Source organism: Protopterus annectens, chromosome 5.part0 (genome assembly GCF_019279795.1).
Source record: "Protopterus annectens isolate FY-2018-M chromosome 5.part0, PAN1.0, whole genome shotgun sequence".
Lineage (NCBI taxonomy): Eukaryota > Metazoa > Chordata > Ceratodontiformes > Protopteridae > Protopterus > Protopterus annectens.
Window position 1 is genome coordinate 1748089396 of NC_056735.1, and position 22505 is coordinate 1748111900.

The following is a 22505-nucleotide window of genomic DNA, read 5'->3' on the forward strand; positions in this document are numbered from 1 at the left end:
AGGCGGTTTGCCCCTAACAACTGGCTCTTAACTACCCCTTTAAATGTATGCCTCGGGTGCATACTACATCTCTGGAGCAAATGGTTAACATGTCCATCTTTTTTATAAATACTAATTTCTAGCACCATGCCATTCTTGTAAATTCTAACATCCAAGAGATTAATTTCTTTGTCTGAATGTGTCAACTTAAAATTTTAAGAAATCAGTTGTATGATATAAATAATCAACAAATTCAAGTAACTTATGCATCCAAGCTAGTTGCTCAGCATAATGCATCCGAGATTATCCAAGTTCACTAACTCTGGGTAAAACCGCAATCCAGATTGTAGCTTGCTACAGACCCTCCACCATGCCCCAGGATTCCCACTCCTCTTTTCTTGATACACTGGAAAATATTAAGGTACAACCCAGCACTCTAATAATGGGTGATTTCAACTACCCTACCATTAACTGGAAAAACTACTCAAGTACCAACTCTTTTGCTCAATGTTTTCTGGAAATCAATTCCAACACCTTGGATCAACTTATCCACACCCCCACCAGGGGCAGCAATATCCTAGACCTGGTCATCACCAACATGGGTGACTGGTGTTCCACACCAGAGGTCAGCTCCTCGTTGGTCAGATCTGACTACAAGCTAATCACCCTAGATATCCACATCCCGCTCCCAACCCCATTAGGAAAACAACTGTAAACAATTTCTCCAAAGCCAACTTCACGCTTCTTAAGACAGAAGTGGCAAACTCACGACACCCATGCAGATGGACAACAGAGGTACGACTGCTGAATCCTACACAAATGCACTTTATAAGCACTTACACGAGTGCATGGATTGTGCTATCCCTAACAGAACCAAGATGCTATCCTCCAAAAAAATGAAGGCAATCTGGTGGTCTTCTGCCATAAACAAACTCTACAACAGCAGAAAGAAACTGTTGCAAAAAAAGAGTAAAATCCCACGATTGGAGGAATTCCCTGGTCAGCCTCAGTAAGAAGCTGAGATCCCTCATAAAATCCCCCAAAACTAGTTATGAAAACAAAATTGCCACTGATTCTAAAGACAACCACAAAGTATTGTGTAGCTATGTCAAGAATCGCAATGGCAATACTTAGATCTGCTCTGAGTTACAGCACAATGACTCTAAATATACAGAACCAACTGATATTGCCAACATCCTGGCAGATAGGTTTAGTGCTAACTTTACCCCCCTCTCACCCCCTAAAGGGCCCATCTTTATACTGGAAGAATGCAAAGTTCCTGTAATCATGGCTGCACAGGTAAAAACCTCACTCTCCAAAGCCAAGAACACAGCATCCATCGGCCCTGACAACATCCCAGGCTGCCTTCTACATGAACTACAGAATGAACTGGCACCCCACCTAAGTACCATGTTCAATCATAGCCTCACCTCAGGCTTTGTGCCCATTGAATGGCACACCGTGACAGTTATCCCACTCCACAAAGGGGGCGCCACAACAGACTCTGGGAACTACCGCCCCATTAGCCTGACGAGCCTGGTCTTCAAGGCCATGGAACTTATCATCATGGAACTCATAAACAAAGACATTGGAGATCTCCAAACTCTGGACCCCACACAGTTCGGGTTTGTAAAAGGCAGATCATGTCTCCTAAACCTGATAGACTTCTTTGAAGTAGTCACCAAAGCCATAGATGAGGGTAAGGTGGTTCACACAGCCTGTCTAGATCTTGCCAAGGCATTCGACACCATCCCCCACTCTGGAGTTATAGATAAACTCACTAAACTAAGTATAAATCCCTATGTCACAAGATGGGTTGCCAACGGGCTTACTGACAGAACCCACACTGTGAAAGTAGCAGACTCCAAATCAGACTTCAGACCAGTGACAAGTGGAGTACCACAGGGTTCAGTCCTGGGTCCTCTCTTGTTTGGTATCTACTTCTATGAAGTACAGGCTAACACAGAAGGTCTTTGGCTAACTAAATTCGCAGATGACTGCAAACTAGGAGCCATAATCGAAACTCCTAACGATGTGGACATCCTACAAAAGAGCCTCACTGAGACAGATGCCTGGTGTCAAAGACATGGTGTCAAGCTCAATGCCAAAAAGTGCATTGTCATCCCCTTTGGTAAAAACTGTGTACCCATGAACTACCACATAGGCGGTAGTCTACTTAACACCGAAAGTGTGATAAAAGAACATAGGTGGACAGTAGTCTCTCCTTTGATAATCACATCGCCACAGTGGTCAGGAAATCCTTCTACGTGGCACACCTCATCATAGGTTCATAGGTTCATACTAGGCTATCTGCCCAAGGGCATTTATAAGCCTAGCCTATAGTTATGTGGCTTTCGCCACCCCTTTTGTTTGAAGAAGACTATGCCTATTATTTTGCTGTGCCTCTGTCAAGCAGTGACACTGAAGTAATCCCTGGGGTATATCTGCGATCTCCCATCCATTGGTCAGGATTCCTCTTGAACAAGGCCAGCGAGGTGCTCTGCCTCACATGTACTGGGATTTTGTTCCACAGCATAGGGAGTCTCTGGGTGATGAATCTGTCCCTCCAGCACGTTCTATTAATAACCGTGTCAAGGTTTAAGTCTCCCGTCCTTGTGGTTCTGAGGGATCTAGATTTTTTGAGGTGAAGCATATTCATCAAATCTGGGTTTGACATGGCCTTGTATGTCAGGCATAGGTCACCTCTGAGCAAGCGGTATGCGACTGAATAGAGCTGGAGTTCTTTCAGTCGGGCAGCATAAGACATATTTTTGAGACCCTTTATCCTTTTGGTGAGGAACTTTTGGGGCCTTTCCAGCTGCTGCAGGTGTCGGGTCAGATACATTCCGAATGGGGCATTGTACTCAATCATAGGTCTAATAAGTGATGAGTACAGGGGGACGATGACCTCCCTTGATCTAGATGTGAATCCTTTCATGATCAGGTGGGCAATGTAGAAGGTCTTCCTAACTACTTTAGCAACGTGAGTGTCAAACGAAAGGTTACTGTCAACCTGGGTCCCCAGATCCCTGATAACTTCTTCTGTGCTCAGTGGATTACCACCTATATGGTAGCTAGGGGTAACCTTGTTTTTCCCAAAGGGTATGACTATGCATTTCTTGGCGTTTAACCTTAGGCCATGGCTCTGGCACCAGTTATCTGTTTCTGTGAGGCCCTTCTGAAGGATATCTGTGTCAGATGTGTTTTCGACTATGGCGCCCAGTTTGCAGTCATCTGCAAACTTTGTCAGCCATAACCCTCCTGTGTTTGCTTGTACTTCAGAAAAGTAGATGCCGAACAAGAGTGGACCCAGGACTGAGCCTTGTGGGACACCACTTGTGACCGGCCTTGAGTCTGACATGGCGCCAGCAACTCTGACCCTGTGGGTTCTGTCACTTAGCCAGTTTGCAACCCATCTTGTGATGTATGGGTTTACATTCAAGCTGATGAGTTTTTCGATGATACCTGAGTGGGGTATTGTGTCGAAGGCCTTTGCCAGGTCGAGGTAGGCTGTATGGACTGCCTTACCCTCATCAATGGCCTTGGTGACTGTTTCAAAAAAGTCAACCAAGTTTAAAAGGCATGATCTGCCTTTGACAAAGCCAAACTGGGTTGGATCCAAAGTCTGCAAGTTCCCTATGTCTTTATTTATGAGTTCCATTATGATCCTTTCCATGGCTTTGCAGATAAGGCTTGTCAAGCTAATGGGACGGTAATTTCCAGGGTCGGTGGAGGCACCGCCTTGTGAAGTGGGACCACAGTCGCCGTGCTCCACTCCTTGGGTACGTATCCTGAGGTGAGGCTAAGATTAAACAGCTGTCCTAACTGCGGGTTTAATTCCTCATTGAGTTCATGGAGTACACAGCCGGGGACACCATCCGGTCCCATGGATGCTGTGTTTTTTGCCTTGGAGAGAGCAGTTCTCACCTGGGCGTTAGAGATGTTTGGGGGGCTACAATCCTCTGGTATAGATATCTCTCCTTTTGGGGGGGAGGGGGGGAGAAGTTAGCACTGAACCTGTCAGCCAGTATGTTGGCAATGTGTGTAGGTTCAGTAATCTTCACATCATTTTGAACTAATTCTGAGCATATCTGGGAGTTTCCTCCTAGGTTTCTAACATAGCTAAAGAAGGCCTTATGATTGTCTTTTGAGTCCTTGGCGATTTTTCTCTCAAAATTTGCCTTGAATGATTTTATGAGGGCTCTTAGTTTTCTACTTATAATGATCAAGGGTGTCTTACCTTTCAAGGAGTTTGCTCTATCTTGTAGTAGCTTCCGCCTTTTGTTGTAGAGCTTGTTTATGGCTGGGGTCCACCAGACTGGACGCTTGCCTTTGGTACAAAGAGTCTTAGTTTTGTTTGGGATTGCCTGATCCATGCAGTCCTGTACGTGCTGGTAGAAGGCATTTCTAAGTGATTCAGCGGTTTGAGTAATGTTTACCACCGGCTCATGGGCCTTAAAGGAGACCACACTAGTTTCTCATCAAGCCAGAGGGGTAAAATGTTTACAAAAATATTTAGTGTTTCTCATCCAGAAAAAAAGAGGTCATTGTTCCCCTCTGCTCATCACTCATTAGACCCATTATAGAGTACAACGCCTCTTTTGGTATGTACCTCACAAGACATCTACAACAACTGGAAAGGCTGCAAAAATACCTCACAAAGAGGATTACTGGCCTCAAACAGATGCCTTACGCAGGCCGACTCAAAAAACTCCAGCTTTACTCCGTCGTATATCGCCTACTCAAAGGCGATCTCTGCCTAACATACAAACTATGTCAAACCCAGAGCTGTTGGACATGCTCCACTTAAAGAAATCCCAATCCCTCTGAGCTACACGCTCTAGGGACCTAAACCTTGTCACCACAATAAACAGAACATGCTGGAGGGATAGATTCCTGTCCCAGAGACTTCCCATACTCTGGAACAGACTACCTATCTATGTCAAATAGAGCTCCTCATTAGCACTCTTTAAGAAAAATCTTGATGATTGGATGGGTAATAGAAAATTCACCCCAGGGATCACTTCTGTGGTTCTACTCGACAGGGGCACAGGAAAATAATTTTCTTGGGTGGCGAAAGCCAGGGTACCTTTTTGGCTAAGCTTGTATAGGCCTTAGGGCCAATAGCCTAGTACCTTTCTTTATTGTTTCTTAGTCTTAAAGTGTTTCTCTGCATTCTTTCTTTTAGCTAGAGGCTGTACAATCTTTTAAGGCAAATGACTCCTAATGAATTCCACTCAGAACATGTTTTTAGTTTGAGTTCAGAACACATCATTTGCAATTGTGAACACTATGGAAAATCCAAGCAGGACACACAGTTGAGAAGATGGAAGTCTTTGGTTTCTATTCTCACTGAAAAATGAAAGACTGCCAGAGGGGTAAAATGTTTACAAAAATATTTAGTGTTTATTTAATGAAACTGGTGAAAATGGGGAAAAATTTGAATCTTATCCAAAAGACACAGAATACATTAAGGAGAAAGAAATCTCCAGTAGACTGAGAGTTTTCCACTTTTTTCTTTCCCTGCTGAAGCTGGCACGTCTCTTCTGCTTACTTCCACTGACAGGGAATCAGATTCACTCATTTAAGTGCTAGGAGGTCTCAGCTGATATCAGTGCCTACTAAGTTCAGAGTTAAACAGACACCCTTGACTGGTTCCAGATCAGACATCAGTGTTCCCCAAGATTATACCGGATGTAAAGGATACCAAGCAGCAAGTTTCCTTGGAGAAAGATTGAGAAGGCCTTCACTTCTTTAAGGCTCTCTTTTCTTAGGCTAAAGGCATTTATCCTCTAACTTCCCCACTGCCTATGATAGATTGGGAGAAGACTGCATTTAACCTCTTCTGAAAAGTCATCCAAATAAGTGTTAATCTCTTTTGGGGGTTGCTGAAGGCAAGTTTAGACTCCAGCTCTCCACAACTGTCATTACCTTTGAGGGTCTTAAAGAAAATGTAGGTAGAAAAAGAAAGAGAGAGAGAGGAAAAAAAGTCATCCACCTTTTTCTTTTGATGAGGGTGAGTGTAGCTTGTGAGCTTGGCACCTCCATCCTTGTTCATTATTTCAGATAATAAAGACTACATCTCTCAGTCTTCATATATCCTGTCCCCTGAGAAAGTTATTTCAGTTACAATGTTAATATCATAGGAGAAAATTACAGCTGTGACTTTATGAAGATTTCTTCTCCTAATACAAGACTTATATAGATGTTAAAATTATCAGAATTTGTGGAGAGAGTTCCTGTTCTTTCACCGACATATCATGAAGTTGGACTAATTCTTAACTTTCTGATCCTGCCTCCTGCCCACAGATTAAATTCTGTATTCTAAAACTGTGATAAGAAAAATCCTTACCTTTATTTCAATTTAACACTAGACTTGGATAGCTTAGCTGTAGCTGTGGATTCAGATTTTCCTCATACAACCTTTCTACTTCCAAAAACCCTGCCGTTTACCAAGGAAGGGAGATTATTGGACAGGTATGGCGAGAACATTTAGCTGTATATAGTAGTACACTTACACTCAGGGCAAATAATTATCTCACAAAAGCTGGTCTTTCTGAAATGCAGGATACAGTCAAAAACTTGAATTATTCTAAGGAAAATGTGGATCTGGTTTCTTTGGTTAAAATGCAGACCCCATTGTTATTCAGACTTTAAAATGTATTTGTGAAGCACTGGATGTTGTTACTAAAGCTATCATGACAGTCTTATTCAGACATGCCCATCTTTTATAAGACAATTTGCCCAAGGACATAAAAGCCCAGATATGTGATATATCAGTGACAAGAAAAAAAACTTGCTTTGTATCCCTGTCCCTCTCCCTGGCATGTTAAAATCTTTGCAAAGCATACCTCTCAAATGTATCTCATTTCGGGTCTTAAAAAGTCCATGTTCCTTAAAGTTCCATATTGAAAGGGTCTGTCATACATTTAGTGTGAGGATTTTTTTAAAGGCTATTCATGGTAAATAGAAATCAATCATATTAATTCATTAAAAGATCTTTTTTATAGGTACAAGCAGCATATTTTAACCATCCTATGACCATCCTGCTTGAAGTTATTAGTAAGACACGAGTATGTGTTCCACATTTTGCCCATTTGTTCCACATTACGAAGGCTAGTATTCCTCATTTTAGAGATGGAAGGTTGACAGCTATGCTGCAAAAGGAAAACTACAGGACATAAAGATCAGTAGTTGCCCTTTGGTCCCTTCTTTTCCACTGAAACTGTCAATCTTCTAGAAAATTCCTGCAGATTTGACCAAATTCTATGTTATCATCATAATAGTCGTACAAAGGCTTCCTTACACAAGTGTTTCTTGACTTCCTTTCATCAGAATTTGGCTAGAGCTTATGTTTATAGTTACCTATCTTTGGAAACCTTTGCATTTTTACAGCACTGCTAATATTTTATGTTTAGGTTCTGTAGGCTGTTAGTATACTAATGTTTTACAGATTTAACAATTTTATAATTAGTATATCCTTGAAATTCAGAATTCAGTACATGCTGCTTAATATATGCTTAGCTTTAGATCTAAAGTAAACATATTTTTCTCATGTTAGATCATGGGGGTGCTGGTAAGTTAATACTCAGTACACTTATTTCATTTACTTGACTGTTGTTGTGACCAAGCTATAGTTGTACATGCATTTGCAAGACATATTAATATCAGAAGGCGGAATTCGCTATTTTAATATTTTGCAAGACCTTTCAGATTTATACTTAGTATTTTACCTTGTACTTTAGCACTTTTACTTTGTGAAGCTTTCTTAGTACATACAGTTGTCAAAATCCACAGAATTTCTTTGTGCGCGTGCATAAATATAACTATGTATCTATAGATCTATAGATATACAGATATGTACACATACATATATACACACATATTTGGCATAGTGAATGTTACAAATTCTTTTCCCTATAAAAAGTATTTTTTGTGAAAATGCTATTTTGCTGTATATTGTGTGTGACGGTTGGGGGCTGTCATACCTACACACTTCCCTAGACTCTCAAGCAAATCCTGCAACATTTGGGAGAGCATTAGCCACCATGGAGAACTCTCTTTCCATTGTCCCTTAATGGCAGTTGCACAAGATGTGGATCAGGAGAAATACTAAATGCCATGAATACCTCTTTCATATTGTGCCTTAACGACACTTAGGATCAGAAGGGACACCAGGATAACTCTTCAAAATTCAGCTTTAATGGCACCAAGGTTACTCTACATAATGTGCCTTAAAGGTATGTTTTATAGAGGGGAAAGACGTGGGAAGGGGGGGTACTAGACACCAGGGATAGTCTTCATAGGATGCAGCAAAGGCACTAAAAAATTTCATATCCGACACCTTCCCATGTCAGGCAGATGATATCGGTTGTGTGTGCTACCAGAGGGATATTTGAAAAATTTTGCTTAAAGTGTTTTTAAAAAATTAAGTAAAGTGAAAGGGGGGAAATTAGGAGCATTTACCTTCTAGCTTCTATGCTTAGTAATCCATTAGTGTTGCTAGTTGTTTTTTTTTAAATAAAAATAAATATAAAGCTCTGATATCTATCATTATCCAATGCTTGCAACATAATTTGAGTCATGAAGGATAGTGGGAGGAGGTTTCAATATAAAGCTGAGAGGAACACTAGACAGCAGCTGGAACATTATTAAAACTATTATCGGGACACACTTAAAAAGTTAACAGAGCAACAGCTCTGGTATCAATATGCAGTCTATGGGCATTAATGAGGATAATAATCTAATGTCTGGCATTACTGATTGCCTTTAAGGATCTGTGATTTATAAGGGCAGTGACAAACACAAAAGAAGAGACAGTAGGGATATTCTAATAACTCAAAGCCACTCCATTTTTGTCTATTTTTGTTTAAGGAAAGTTCAGGCAACAGAGTATATAATTGTGTTCTTCATACTAAAGCATGGTAAGGCTGTCACTGAACTGGAAATGATTAATACAAGGTAAACACCTCATGGTAACCTTTTTCAATTAGTCCCTTACGTCTGTAGGCATTATGACAAGAGAAAGGTAGAAGCAATATTTGCTCATGGAGGTAAGAAAGAGTTTCCTATAAAACATATGGATATTCAGACACTGTAAAGTTCTGTATCCTATTTTTTTACTTCCTAATTTAACACATGATGCAACAATAGGGCAAGATATGTCTAAGTTTAAGTTACTGTGGAAATTGTAGGCAAAAGAACACATATACTTGATTGCATGAATTCATCTTAAGCAAGACTGGAGGGGGTCTGCAACAGCTGCCTGACACACTTCTAAGAACATTAAGTCCTGAATATGTTCCTAGCAAAAATAAAGGAGGGCACCAGCAAAAGCTTAACACATTACTAAAAATGCACAGCTTTGAAGGTACACCTAGTAATGTGAGAGAGCAACAGCAGTACCTGACACACTGCTAAAATTACATATATCTAATAAAAGAAAAAGGGGCCGTGTAGAAATTTCAAAACAGACTAAAATCTGGCATGGGCTCAAAGGGATAGAAGAACCTGTGAGTTATAAGAAACCATTCCGCACAACCATCCAGATTTTTTTGCCTCATATCTCTGCTCTGTTCCTCAGAAAAAAATTGTTTTTCTGGCAAATTGTTGAGTATTGAAGTCAGAAAATAATGACAGACATTTGAGTTTCAGATGTTTTACCCTTCAGAAAATTCATGCCAGTGCAAAACCTGTTATTCTCTCAACTTTCTGAGTTCATAAGAACAATATTTAAAAATTGTCCCTATTTTGGGGTCTTTGTTCCCATAAATTATTTATGGCTTTGTCTAGATTTCTTGTACTAGGAGGTTCGGAGCTATGTAAGAAACCAGAAAACTCCGAAAACTCTGGTTGTTAAGTTAATGAAGGAAGTCACTGTAAGGGAAGAATACCTATTACATGATACGGAACCTTGTCAAAAGTTTCCAGACATCAAAGTAACGAGGGATGTCTATGAAGAGAGAAAGGGAGAAATGCACAGTGATTAATGCACTCCTTGGTCCAAAACTATGATAATCTTTCCCTTCTTTTGTTAAAGATCATTCCTCTTACCTCATTTTCCGATCAGACCTAAAGGCACAATACAAGACTCAAGAAAGATACAAATGTTCTCTCTCTGGTCATATAACTAAACCTCTTACTACTCTACTGCTCTCTGTGCAACTTTCTCTGACTCTACTTCCTCACTGTAATTCTTTCGTCATATCCACTCCGATGTGTTTTGTCAGTCACTCTGTGTATAATGGCATGTATCCATTATCTTTGAAATTCATATATTTATTTTGTGTGTACACACATACATACATACATACACACACACACACATATATAATATATATATATATATATATATATATATATATATATATGTGTGTATTTATATTTATGTGTGTACACATACATATACATATTGCATTTTTGTTTTATTCGCTCTGTATATAATGTCATGCATCTGTTTTGTTTACTTCTAGGCTGAGACTGAAATAGTTCCAATTGGTTCAGTGCTCTACCCCAGTTAACAAAATCAAAATAAATTAAATAAAAATAAATATATGAGAAGGATACTTAAACGGGAAGTTACTAGAAGTCCCAAGTTGAATGGAATAGTTTGATTGTGCTGATCCCTAAGCCAGATGTCTCCATAACATTTTGCAATGATTTCTGTAAGCTGAAATAGATATGCAAGTTTGATAGTTAGGTAATGACCAGAGTGGATGTGCTCACAGAAAGGTTAGGCAAAGCAAAGTTTCTAGCTACCCTACATTTGACTAAGGGGTATTACTGCCTTTGCTGTTGAAGACAAAGTAAAAGATGTCATTTTCCAGTCCTGAAGGTCTTTTTCATTATGATGCCTTACCCCTTCTACTTCATGGAGTTCCTGCTACTTTTCAAAGGTTCATGGATAAAGTTGTGAAAACTCACTCCAGGTGCTCAACTGCAAATCTTGATGACATTAATTTATTCAGAAGACTGGGAGTGACACTTGGCCAAAATACAAGCTGTACTTAAATTCTTAATATATGCAGGATTCACTATTAATACTGCTAGAAGTAATCTTTCCATTATAGAAGCCAGATATTTAAGATATATGAATGACAGAGGGGCAAGTAAACCTCAAACACACAAAATGTAAGATGGTAATAAGTGGTCAGTACCCAGTATCAAATATCAAGGGAAAGCATTCCTAGGACTAGCAAGCTGTAAGGAGGGGAAATGTATTTAGTCTTCCCTTAACTTTTACGGGGGACATCTGTCTGAGGTTTAAATACTGAGAAATGGACCTCTACTCCACAACTTTCAGTCTAGTCTTTGATTAGAACTTGGTGAACACTCTCTTCACCCTCTGACATTATCCCTCAAGGTTCAAGGGAACTAGTCTTTAGACAGCCAATGACAGAAGAGTCAGAATGGTTGGAAGCAGTAAACATGCCTTGGTCCCTGGTCATAATGACCTCCACAGGTATAACTCTAGAGGACCTTGGAAATTCAGATGAAAAGTGTGGTGTTGCATTTTGCCAGTCTTCAACCAAGCATAGGAAGCTGAGGTCCAGTCTGAATCATCCATGTCTTTTAATGTGTCATCTATTTGCTTCTTTTCAGTTGTAGGGTCAAATAGCCAAAAGTTAAGACATGGATAACAAAGTCACACGTGCCTGTAATGACAACCACTTTTTTTTTAGATACTGGGAAAGGGTCCCAAGGCAACTTATCACAGTTATAGGAGCAAAATCGTGGTACAACTAACAGGACTTAATGCTGTGTACTACACCAAGAAAAAATAAACAGCTTATGGACTTTGCTGCATACTTGGAAGCCCTACAGACTTCTTCTCATTATTCCTTTGTAATCTGACTTTCTGTCTGATTTTCTCAATCTTTTGTAACATACTCTAACTGATTCTTCGATTTAAGCAATATTTGAGAAGCCTAAATAATTACAACTTTTTAACACCAGCAAATGTTGTGCTAGACTAAGTAAAAACTATACTAGAGCTGGTCTTTCACTCCGTACTCACTAATCCCTTTCTCTTTGCTTATATTCTATCAAACCCTCCTAGGGAAGGCAATCTCTAATTTGCAATCTATTACATACCTCTCAGATGTACAGATCTTTGCAGAATGTCCAGATTTTTTCCCTCACAGTTTTATCTGTTCTTCATTAAATTTGTGGTTTTCTGACAAATCACAGAGGACTGAAGTCACTAAATAATGACAGATATTTGAGTTTCAGACATAGCTTTCAGAAAATGCATACTGATGGAAAACTAACAAATTTGTAAGTTTATAAGAGCAACCATTATTTTTGGCTTTGTCCAGATTTCTTGAGTTAAGAGGCTCAGAAGTATAGTCCAAATTCCTGCTTAGGCTTATCTTATGCTAGTAGATTTCCCCGTGGAATTATTTCCTCCCAATACTTTGGTTCCTTTACCAATTTCCTCCAGGAAATTCCATCACACTCTTGCCTATTTTCTATATCCCTACTTGCAGACATCCATAATAGCAAAACCTCCGTTTTGCATTCATGTGTTGGCTTATTTCTTAGAATACTTCCCGATGCTTTATGCGTATTACATTCAGTATGATTATTAACATTATCCTTAAGGACTTGCATCCAAAATCCTAGTATGTCTTCATCTCCCATACTCCCTTCCATTTCATCTTGCCAAATCATACATGCAGACAACAGTGCAGAAATACACAGCGGATCGGTCGAGGCCCGGGTTAACAATGACCGCCACCAGTACTGTTGGCCAACAGGGTGCTGGCGGAAATTGGGCTACTGTTGGCCGAAGGAGGAGAAGACGGGGAAGGCATGCCCGAAGGCAGGTAAAGGCTAGGACTGTGATAGTCAGGGTCGGAACTTTGAATGTTGGTAGTATGACTGGTATAGGGAGAGAGCTAGCTGATATGATGGACCGAAGGAAGGTTGGTATATTGTGTGTGCAAGAGACCAGATGTAACAGGAGCAAGGCAAGGTGTATCTGAGGCAGTTTCAAATTGTTTTATCATGGTGTGGATGGGAGGAGAAATAGCGTAGGCATTATCCTGAAGGAACAGTATGCTAAGAGTGTTTTGGAGGTGAAAAGAGTGTCAGATAGAGTGATGTTTATGAAGCTGGAAATTGATGGTGTAATGATGACTGTTGTTAGTCCATATGCTCCAAAAGTTGGGTGTGCGATGGATGAGAAAGAAACATTTTGGAGTGAGTTGGATGAAGTGGTGATGACTGTACCCAAAGGTGAGAGACTGGTGATTGGAACAGATGTCAATGGGCATGTTGGTGAAGGGAACAGAGGGGATGAGGAAGTGATGGGTAGGTATGGTGTTAAGCAAAGGAATGCAGAAGGTCAGATGGTAGTGGATTTTGCGAAAAGGATGGACATGGCTGTGATGTATAAGTATTTTAACAAGAGGGAGGAGCATAGGGTGGCATACAAGAGTGGAGGAAGATGCACACAGGTGGATTATATCTTATGTAGAAGGGCCAGTCTGAAGGAGATTGGAGACTGTAAAGTGGTGGCAGGGGAAAGTGTAGTTAGGCAGCATAAGACAGTGGTTTGTAGGATGACATTAGTGATGAAGAAGAGGAGGATGAGTGTGAGGGCAGCACCAAGGATCAAATGGTAGAAATTGAAAAAGGGTAATTGTGAGGTGATGTTCAGGGAAGAGTTAAGACAGGCACTGGGTGGCAGTGAAGAGTTACCGAATAGCTGGGTAACTACAGCAGAGCTAGTAAGAGAGATGGCTAGAAAGGTGCTTGGTATGACATCTGGAGAGAGGAAGGAGGACAAGGAGACCTGGTGGTGGAATGAAGAAGTACAGGAGAGTATACAGAGAAAGAGGTTGGCGAAGAAGAAGCGGGATTGACAAAGAGATGAAGAAAGTAGACAAGAGTATAAGGAGATGAGGTGCATGGCAAAGAGAAGGGTGGCGAAGGCTAAGGATAAGGCATATGAAGAGTTGTATAAAATGTTGGACATTAAGGAGGGAGAAAAGGACCTGTACTGTTTGGCTAGACAGAGGGACTGAGCTAGTAAAGATGTGCATCAGGTAAGGGTGATAAAGGATAATGAGAGAAACATACTCAAAAGCAAGGCGAGTGTGTTGAGCAGATGGAAAGAGTACTTTGAGGGGTTGATGAATGAGAGGTTGGATGATGTGTGGATAGTGAATCATGAAGTGCAGTGGATTAGCAAGGAGGAAGTAAGGATAGCTATGAAGAGGATGAAGAATGGAAATGCTGTTGGTCCAGATGACATACCTGTGGAAGCATGGAGGTGTTTAGGTGAAATGGCAGTGGAGTTTTTAACTAGATTGTTTAATGAAATCTTGGAAAGTGAAAGGATGCCTAAGGAATGGAGAAAAAGTGTTTTGGTACCGATTTTTAAGAATAAGGGTGATGTGCAGAGCTGGAGTAACTACAGAGGGATTAAATTGATCAGTCACAGCATGAAGTTATGGGAAAGAGTAGTGGAAGCTAGGTTAAGAACAGAGGTGATAATTAGTGATCAGCATTATGGTTTCATGCCAGGAAAGAACACTACATATGCGATGTTTGCTCTGAGAGTGTTGATGGAGAAGTACAGAAGGAGTTGCATTGTGTCTTTGTGGATTTAGAGAAAGCATATGACAGGGTGCCTAGAGAGGAGTTGTGGTATTGTATGAGGAAGCTGGAAGTGTCAGAGAAGTATGTAAGAGTGGTACAGGATATGTACGAGGGTAGTGTGACAGCGGTGAAGTCTGCGTTGTGAGTGACGAATGCATTTATGGTGGAGGTGGGATTACATCACGGATCAGCTCTGAGCCCTTTCTTATTTGCAATGGTGATGGACAGGTTGACAGACGAGATCAGACAGGAGTCCCCGTGGACTATGATGTTTGCAAATGACATTGTGATCTGTAGTGAGAGTAAGGAACAGGTGGAGGAGACCCTGGAGAGGTGGAGATATGCTCTAGAGAGAAGAGGAATGAAGGTCAGTAGGACTAAGACAGAATATATGTTTGTGAATGAGAGGGAGGATAGAGGAATGGTGAGGATGCAGGGAGTAGAGCTGGCGAAGGTGGATGAGTTTAAGTACTTGGGATCAACAGTTCAGAGTAATGGTGAGTGTGGAAGAGAGTACAGGCAGGATGGAGTGGGTGGAGAAGAGTGTCAGGAGTGATTTGTGACAGACGAGTACCAGTAAGGGTGAAAGGGAAGGTCTACAAGAGGGTAGTGAGACCAGCTATGTTATATGGGTTGGAGACAGTGGCATTGACAAAAAGGCAGGAGTCAGAGCTTGACGTTGAAGATGTTAAGATTTGCACTGGGTGTGACAAGGATGGACAGGATTAGGAATAAGTATATTAGAGGGTCAGCCCAGGTTGGAAGGTTTAGAGACAAAGCCAGAGAGGCAAGATTAGGTTGGTTTGGACATGTGCTGAGGAGGAATGCAGAGTATATTGGGAAAAAGATGCTAAGGATGAAGCTGACAGGTAACCGGAAAAGAGGGAGGCCTAAGATAAGGTTTATGGATGTGGTGAGAGAGGACATGCAGGTGGTTGGTGTGACAGAGCAAGATGCAGAGGACAGGAAGAAATGGAAACAGTTGATCTGCTGTGGCGACCCCTAATGGGAGCAGCCGAAAGAAGAAGAAGACTCCCTCCCATTTCATCACCATCATCTTTGTAGGTTTTGATTTATAACCTTCTGCTTTACTTTCGAATATGAGACTTAACTGTGCAGCTTTATAGTACCTTCAAATTTGGTAATCCAAAACCACCTTGCTCTAGTAGGGGGTGTGACATCCCTGCACTGGCCCAGTCATCAAACAGCCTCAATTCTCACCACTGGCAACAGTGAAGGATGTACACACTGGAAGGATGACAAGTACACACACAGTAAAGTACAATTTCCCTTAAGAGCACATAGACATCACAGTCAGTCTGGGGCCGGTTTCTCCCTCTTTCTCCAGATCCCCAATACGACTCCCCACTGGCACAGTTAAAGGGTTGAGATCTCAGCCGAGTGGCCAAGCTAAGACCTCCAGCACCCTCTCTGTCCAACTAGTGCTTCGTCTCCCTGCCCAAGTAGCTCACACACACACACACACACACACACACACACACACACACACACACTTTGAGATTTGATTTATATACAAACACATACACACACCTGGGAAAGGATGGCACAGGTTTACTAGCTAAGCCCCCTTCTGCTCAGACTATAAGGTGGTTATCATTGCCACCAAACAACTCTTTATCAGTTATTATAAGACCCTTATAAATGGTGTCCAATCCTACTGTGTAATGCTACTAATAATCCAAATGGTAGCTTTGACCAAGTAAGTCTACTGGAGTGGAGCCCAGCTATCTGGAATTTTGTAAATACTTCTATGTCATCTGTGAATATTGATATGATTTATACAAAACTGTATGTTATGTACTGAGCTTCAAGAATGTAATCACAGCATACCCTGTTTCATAGAAGATTAACTGGGCTGAGCTACGATATCACCAAATACATATGCAAGTACTGTAATAGCTTAACTATGTCTCACAAATATCAGCCACAAAGATACATTTAAATATATTTAATAATAAATAATACAAGAAGAAGACAATACTCAGAAAAGAAACACAGTTACTTCGGAGTTAAAAATCACAGGAAATATTTTAAAACAACATTGCAGGACAGTCTCAAATAAATACAGAAAACATCTAAGCTAATCTTTACTACATTCCTATCTATATCTAAGAGAGATACTATGCCCTAAATCTTACAGAGCAACAGGCAGGCAGAAGTGCAGGTGGTGGTGGAGAGTGGATATTCTTGCTAGGTCCAAGACAAAATACAAAATGCACAGTCTCTCTCTGAGAGAGTTCTTAAATTAATATCAATTTTACTACTGGGTTAGCTTGAGTGACATCACTCTTTGTCACCTAACTTCAGTTCCCAGGCTAAGCAGAAACTTAACATAATTTTAACATCTCTGTGTTAAAATGCATCTCTCTCATATATTTGCCAGATCTTGGAAGTCATAAAACAATAAAACACTTTACATTTTAAACCTAGTAATTACTTTTCTTTCAAGACAATAGAAAAACCTGTAGCTCTAGACATTGTGTCTGCTACTGAACTGAAACCGAGAGATAATATCTTTTGTTTATGGCCCAGTTTTGCAAGTTAATCTTCTATGTTGAAACAGGGTATGCTGTGATTACATTCTTGAAGCGCAGTACAAAGCATACAGTTTTGTAAAAATCATATCAATATCCCCAGATGACATAGAAGTATTTACAAAATTCCAGATAGCTGGGCTGGCAGTGTCACAGGGGGAATAAAGTTATCCCACTTAATCTTACCCTTTCCCCTCCCAAATAAATTTCTTCATCTCTGTATTAACTGTCATTCACAATGTATCCTCTATCCTCTGGTTGATATAAATATGCCTGACATATAACACTAAGGGGACTTAAACATTTCTACTGCTTGTATCTTGCTAACCATATCCATAATCAATAGCTCCTTGTTACTTTATTCTGTATTAGTTTCTACCTGCATATCCTTAGCTCTCATAAAAAGATCCTTTTTAATCCAGCCAGCTAATTACTTCATTTATCATGTCCCCATAACTATGGGCATTGCTGAACCAAATTGTGGTTGGGAGAATAGTTTACTACTGTAGCTTTTGCTATATACTCACTTATTTCCTATCCTTCCAAAGATTTGATACTGTCTTAAATGTTCTATAAAACCAAAATATAACAAAAAAACCCACAAACAACAGTTGCTGGATACTAGAATGAAGTAACAGACAGTCAATTACAAACAGTTAAGTAATTTCACTCCTTTATTGTCAATACAGAACTTCATCAGATTAAAAACCACTAGAAATTAACCAATAAATAATAAAATTCATCCAATCAGTTTAAAATATGCCATTTAAACATAATAACATTATGTCCATCCAACCAATAGTGTAAAACATTGAATTACTTCTCCATTAAACTGCTTGTATAAATATATAAATATATATATATATATATATATATATATATATATATATATATATATATATATATATATATATATATTTGTATGTAACAACTGCATTGTGACACTTAAAACAAAAAATGCATTCATAATTTGTCTGCCTTAACCATCAACAAACTAGCTATTGATATCATATCATTAATTCCCGGCACTGTGTAGCATTAAGCAAAACTTGCCAATACCTTTCTCTATATTCTAGGTGCAGACCAATTTCCTCCCCTAACAACAGCATCTACATTTTCCAACACGCAAAAAATAAACTTGTTAAAGTGTTTACTTATGCATTAGTAAAAATAATTATTTTTGATAGCATGTGTATGTTGATATATCCTTGTCTTCAAGTTCTTCGCTGTCTTCCCTATATAAAAAGCCATAAAGGACAAGCAAGTCACAGCATTCCGGACCCCCTTAGTACTACAATAATTAGGTCTCTTGAACCATAAGAACTGTTGGATAACTTCCTAATGTTAAGTTTGTTGTTTAATTGATAAATCTGCATTTCTTGCAAGTGCCACATTTCCTCATCTTCCCTCTTCTATTAATTCTTTATCTAGTTCATCCCTTATTTTTTTTAAATAAGTTCTTAATATTCATATCTTTTTTATATACAGTGTTCTAGGATGTTCCCCAATCTTATGAGTGAGGTCAAATGCTTCAAATACCCCTTTTCAGTTTCTTTCAATAACTGATTTTATTTTTGTAGAACTGTCATCATAATTTAATAGCAAAGATTTACTAGTGTTGATATCTGTTTTGTCTAACACACTAAGCAACTCAGGATGAAGCAATAGGGAAGCATAATCAGCACATCTACCTTGAAAAATAATTGTAGTCACCTCATCCAGTAGCCAATCGAAACATTTCCCTCATATTATTTAACTCTGCGCGGAAAAGGTCTTCATCAGTCACTAACCGGGGCAACCTTATCATTTATCTTTTAACCAAGTTCTTTTTTTGCCAAAAAGGATGGTTTCTGTCATAATGCAAAAAACTGCTAGAGTAGGTTGGCTTTCTATATATTGTAGACTCAAGTCTCCTATCTTTTTTTGTTTTTGTAAAGATGCACATCTAAATTGTTGCAACCATCAAATGTAACAGTATGTGTAAACACCAAGAAAGAAGTGGTTGTACTAATGTAGCCAATAAATTGTGATATTTTAAGAACATCATCGGCCCATAAAATAAAAATATCATCCAAATATCTGTAGTACTTGTACATGGACATCAAAAATTCAGAACAAAATTCATATTTCATCGCCCATAACCTTAAAATAATGTTTTTAAATCTGATGAAGTTCTGTATTGATAATTAGCTGTCCATTACTTAATTCCAGTATCTGGCAACTGTTTGTGTTTTCTTGATTTATCAAGTATAAAATAATGTCATCTGCAAATAAGGCTAACTTTTGCCACACTAATTATATCACTGAATTTGTAAATCCTTTATTTTCTTTGCTAGTAGTTCTACATGTAAAGCAAACAACAGAGGGGAAAGAAGACATGCCTAGTCTGGCTCCTCTGTTCCAACACAGTGTGGAAACCTCCCACCTTAATTCTTAGATTTGACCCTTTATTTGTCTACCTTATTAACTCTATTACTCTATTAAGGAATGCAAATGGCACCATTGCAGTACTCATAAAAATCACAGTTCTCTCTACTGAATTCTTGCTTTGCATCAAAGCTCACTTTAAAAATTGCAGTGTTTTCTTTCATTCCATGTCTCTCTGGATCATCTGTTTTGTTAATGTTGCCAAATATTTGCCTCTCCTCCATAAAACCACAAAGATCTGTATCTATCAAGTTTGGTAACATCTTTGCCATTTAGATAACAGGCAAACATGGTATAAGAATGGTTTAAAACTGAAATGAGTTTATGCGAAGCCACATCTGAAGGGTCGTTACCTTCTTTGGGTAATACAGCCACTACAGCTTTATTTCAAGATGCTGGTAGTTCATTCTCCCTTTTAAAAGTATTCCAGATTTCATAAATTCTCTTTCCCCTTAACTTCCAAATTTCCATAATAAACCAGTCTGTTCCTCTTGGATTGATTATACAATCAGTGGGTTAATTTCATCTCTTCAGATCTTAGCCATTAATTACTGAGCTTCCTCTTGCTCTAAGTTTGGCATACTTTTGTTCATAAATATTTCCAATTGTGCCTTTTCTTGGTTTCATCACTCTTCTACAGGATCTCTTGTTATTTTTGTTTTTATAGGTTCTCTAAGTTTGGCTACAACTCCTTCTACTTTCTGTAGCCTAAGCGGTTGTACTAAAAGTTTTTGCTCTCTAGAGTTATCAAAAATATCTTCTTAATAAAAATCTTTCTAAGCTCCAGCACAACATCCAAATACACCCATTTGTCCCTGTAGCACTCTGGAGTTACTCCTGTTTTATTCTGTGATATTCACTTCTTCTGCAATTCTTTGACCTTTACTGGCCCCTCTAAATAACCTCTATTATTTCTTTCCCATCTCTTTCTCTCTTACTTCTACAATATTTTAAAGTCAATTTTCATTTTATTCCACTTATCAAGCTAGCCCCTTTGAAGATATTTCTATCTTCTTTAACAACTCTTGAATCTTACCCACTACCTATTCCTTAAATTCATCATTTTTAATGAACAAGTATTGCATCTTGGTGAATAACAAGTAAAGTCTTGCTGAGTTCCGGCTACTGAATTTACATCTTCAAAACCAAATATTCTCATATACTTACTTCAGAAATCTACCCTCTTTGGTCATGTTTCCATTCCAGGTTTCAATCCCTACCAATAAAAAAAATCCCCTGCTGAAAGCTTTTTTTCCCCAAAATCTACCAGTTCTCCATTACAGTAGTTTTAAGTGGAACACAAATGCACGCCAGCATAATATTCCTCACTTGACAGTAATCAATTACTTTTTCATCTTCTATCAGTACTGGGGTCACTCTTGCAATGTGTATTACTATTCCCTTTTCCTTTGTCCCTAATATTCTGCTTAATGTCCATACTGAAGTAATTTCTTTGTTAAATACAAATGGTCATTTCTATCAAAATGATTTTTTTCCCTTTAACTCTGCTATTTATACTCTACATTTGATATAGTTCAATGTTCTCTAATTATATACAGTGAATATAAAATGTTAACACACCCCTGTTAAAATGCCATGTTTTTGTGATATAAAAAATGAGAACACAATAAATCATTTCAAAACTTTTCTCATCTTTAATGTGACCTATAACCTGTACAATTCAATAAAAAAAAACAAATCTATTAGGGGAAAAATATAAAAAATAAAAAACGTACAATAAGCTGGTTGCATAAGTGTGCACACCCTTAAACTAATATTTTGTTGAAACACCTTTTGATTTAATTACAGCATTCGGTCCTCTTGGGTACACACCTGCCATCCATTAAAGAGACTCTGATTAACCCCAAATAAAGTTCAGCTGTCCTAGTAGGATTTTCCTGACATTTACTCAGTTACTGCTACAACAAAAGCCATGGTTCACAGAGAGCTTACAAAGTGTCAAAGGGATCTAATTGTTGAAAGTTATCAGTCAGGAGAAGGGTACAAAAAATTTTCACCGTATTGGATACACCATGGAACACAGTTAAGACAGTCACCAAAAAGTGGAGAAAATATGGGACAACAGTGATATTGCAAAGAACTGGACATCCCTCCAAAATTGATGAAAAGACAAGACAAAAACTGGTAAGGGAGGCTGCCAAGAAAGCTACAGCAACAGTGAATGAGCTGCAGGAATTTCTGGCAAGTACTGGTTGTATACTACATATGATAACAATCTCCTGTATTCTCCATATGTCTGGGCTATGGGGTTGGGTTGCAAGATGGAAGCCTTTTCTTACACAGAAAAACATCCAGGCCCGGCTAAAATTTGCAAAACAATACATCAAGTCTCCCAAAAGCATGTGGGAAAATGTGTTATGGTCTGATGAGACCAAGGCTGAATTTCTTGGCCACAATTCCAAAAGGTACGTTCGGTGCAAAAACAACACTTTGCATCACCAAAAGAACACCATCCCCACAGTGAAGCATGGTGGTGGTAGCATCATGCTTTGGGCTGCTTTTCTTCAGCTGGAACTGGGGCTTTAGTCAAGGTGGGGGGAATTACCAACAGTTCCAAATATCAGTCACTTTTGGCCCATAACCTTCAGGCATCTGCTATAAAGCTGAAGATGAAGAGGAGTTTCACCTTTCAACATGACAATTACTCCAAGCATACATACAAATCAACAAAAGAATGGCTTCACAAGAAGAAAATTAAAGTTTTGGAATGGCCCAGCCAGAGCACAGACCTAAATCCAATATAAAATCTGTGGGGTGACCTGAAGAGGGCTGTACACAAGAGATGCCCTCGCAATCTGACAGATTTGGAGCACTTTTGCAAGGAAGAGTGGGCAAATATTGCCAAGTCAAGATGTGCCATGCTGATAGACTCCTACCCAAGAAGACTGAATGTTTTAATTAAATCAAAAGGTGCTT

General features: G+C 39.2%; 1 protein-coding gene across 1 annotated transcript in view; it reads right to left on the reverse strand.

The window, feature by feature from the left end:
• Positions 1 to 22505, reverse strand: part of DOP1B (DOP1 leucine zipper like protein B) — a 2336114-nt gene that overhangs the window by 27692 nt on the left and 2285917 nt on the right. The gene's annotated exons all lie outside the window — the stretch shown is intronic.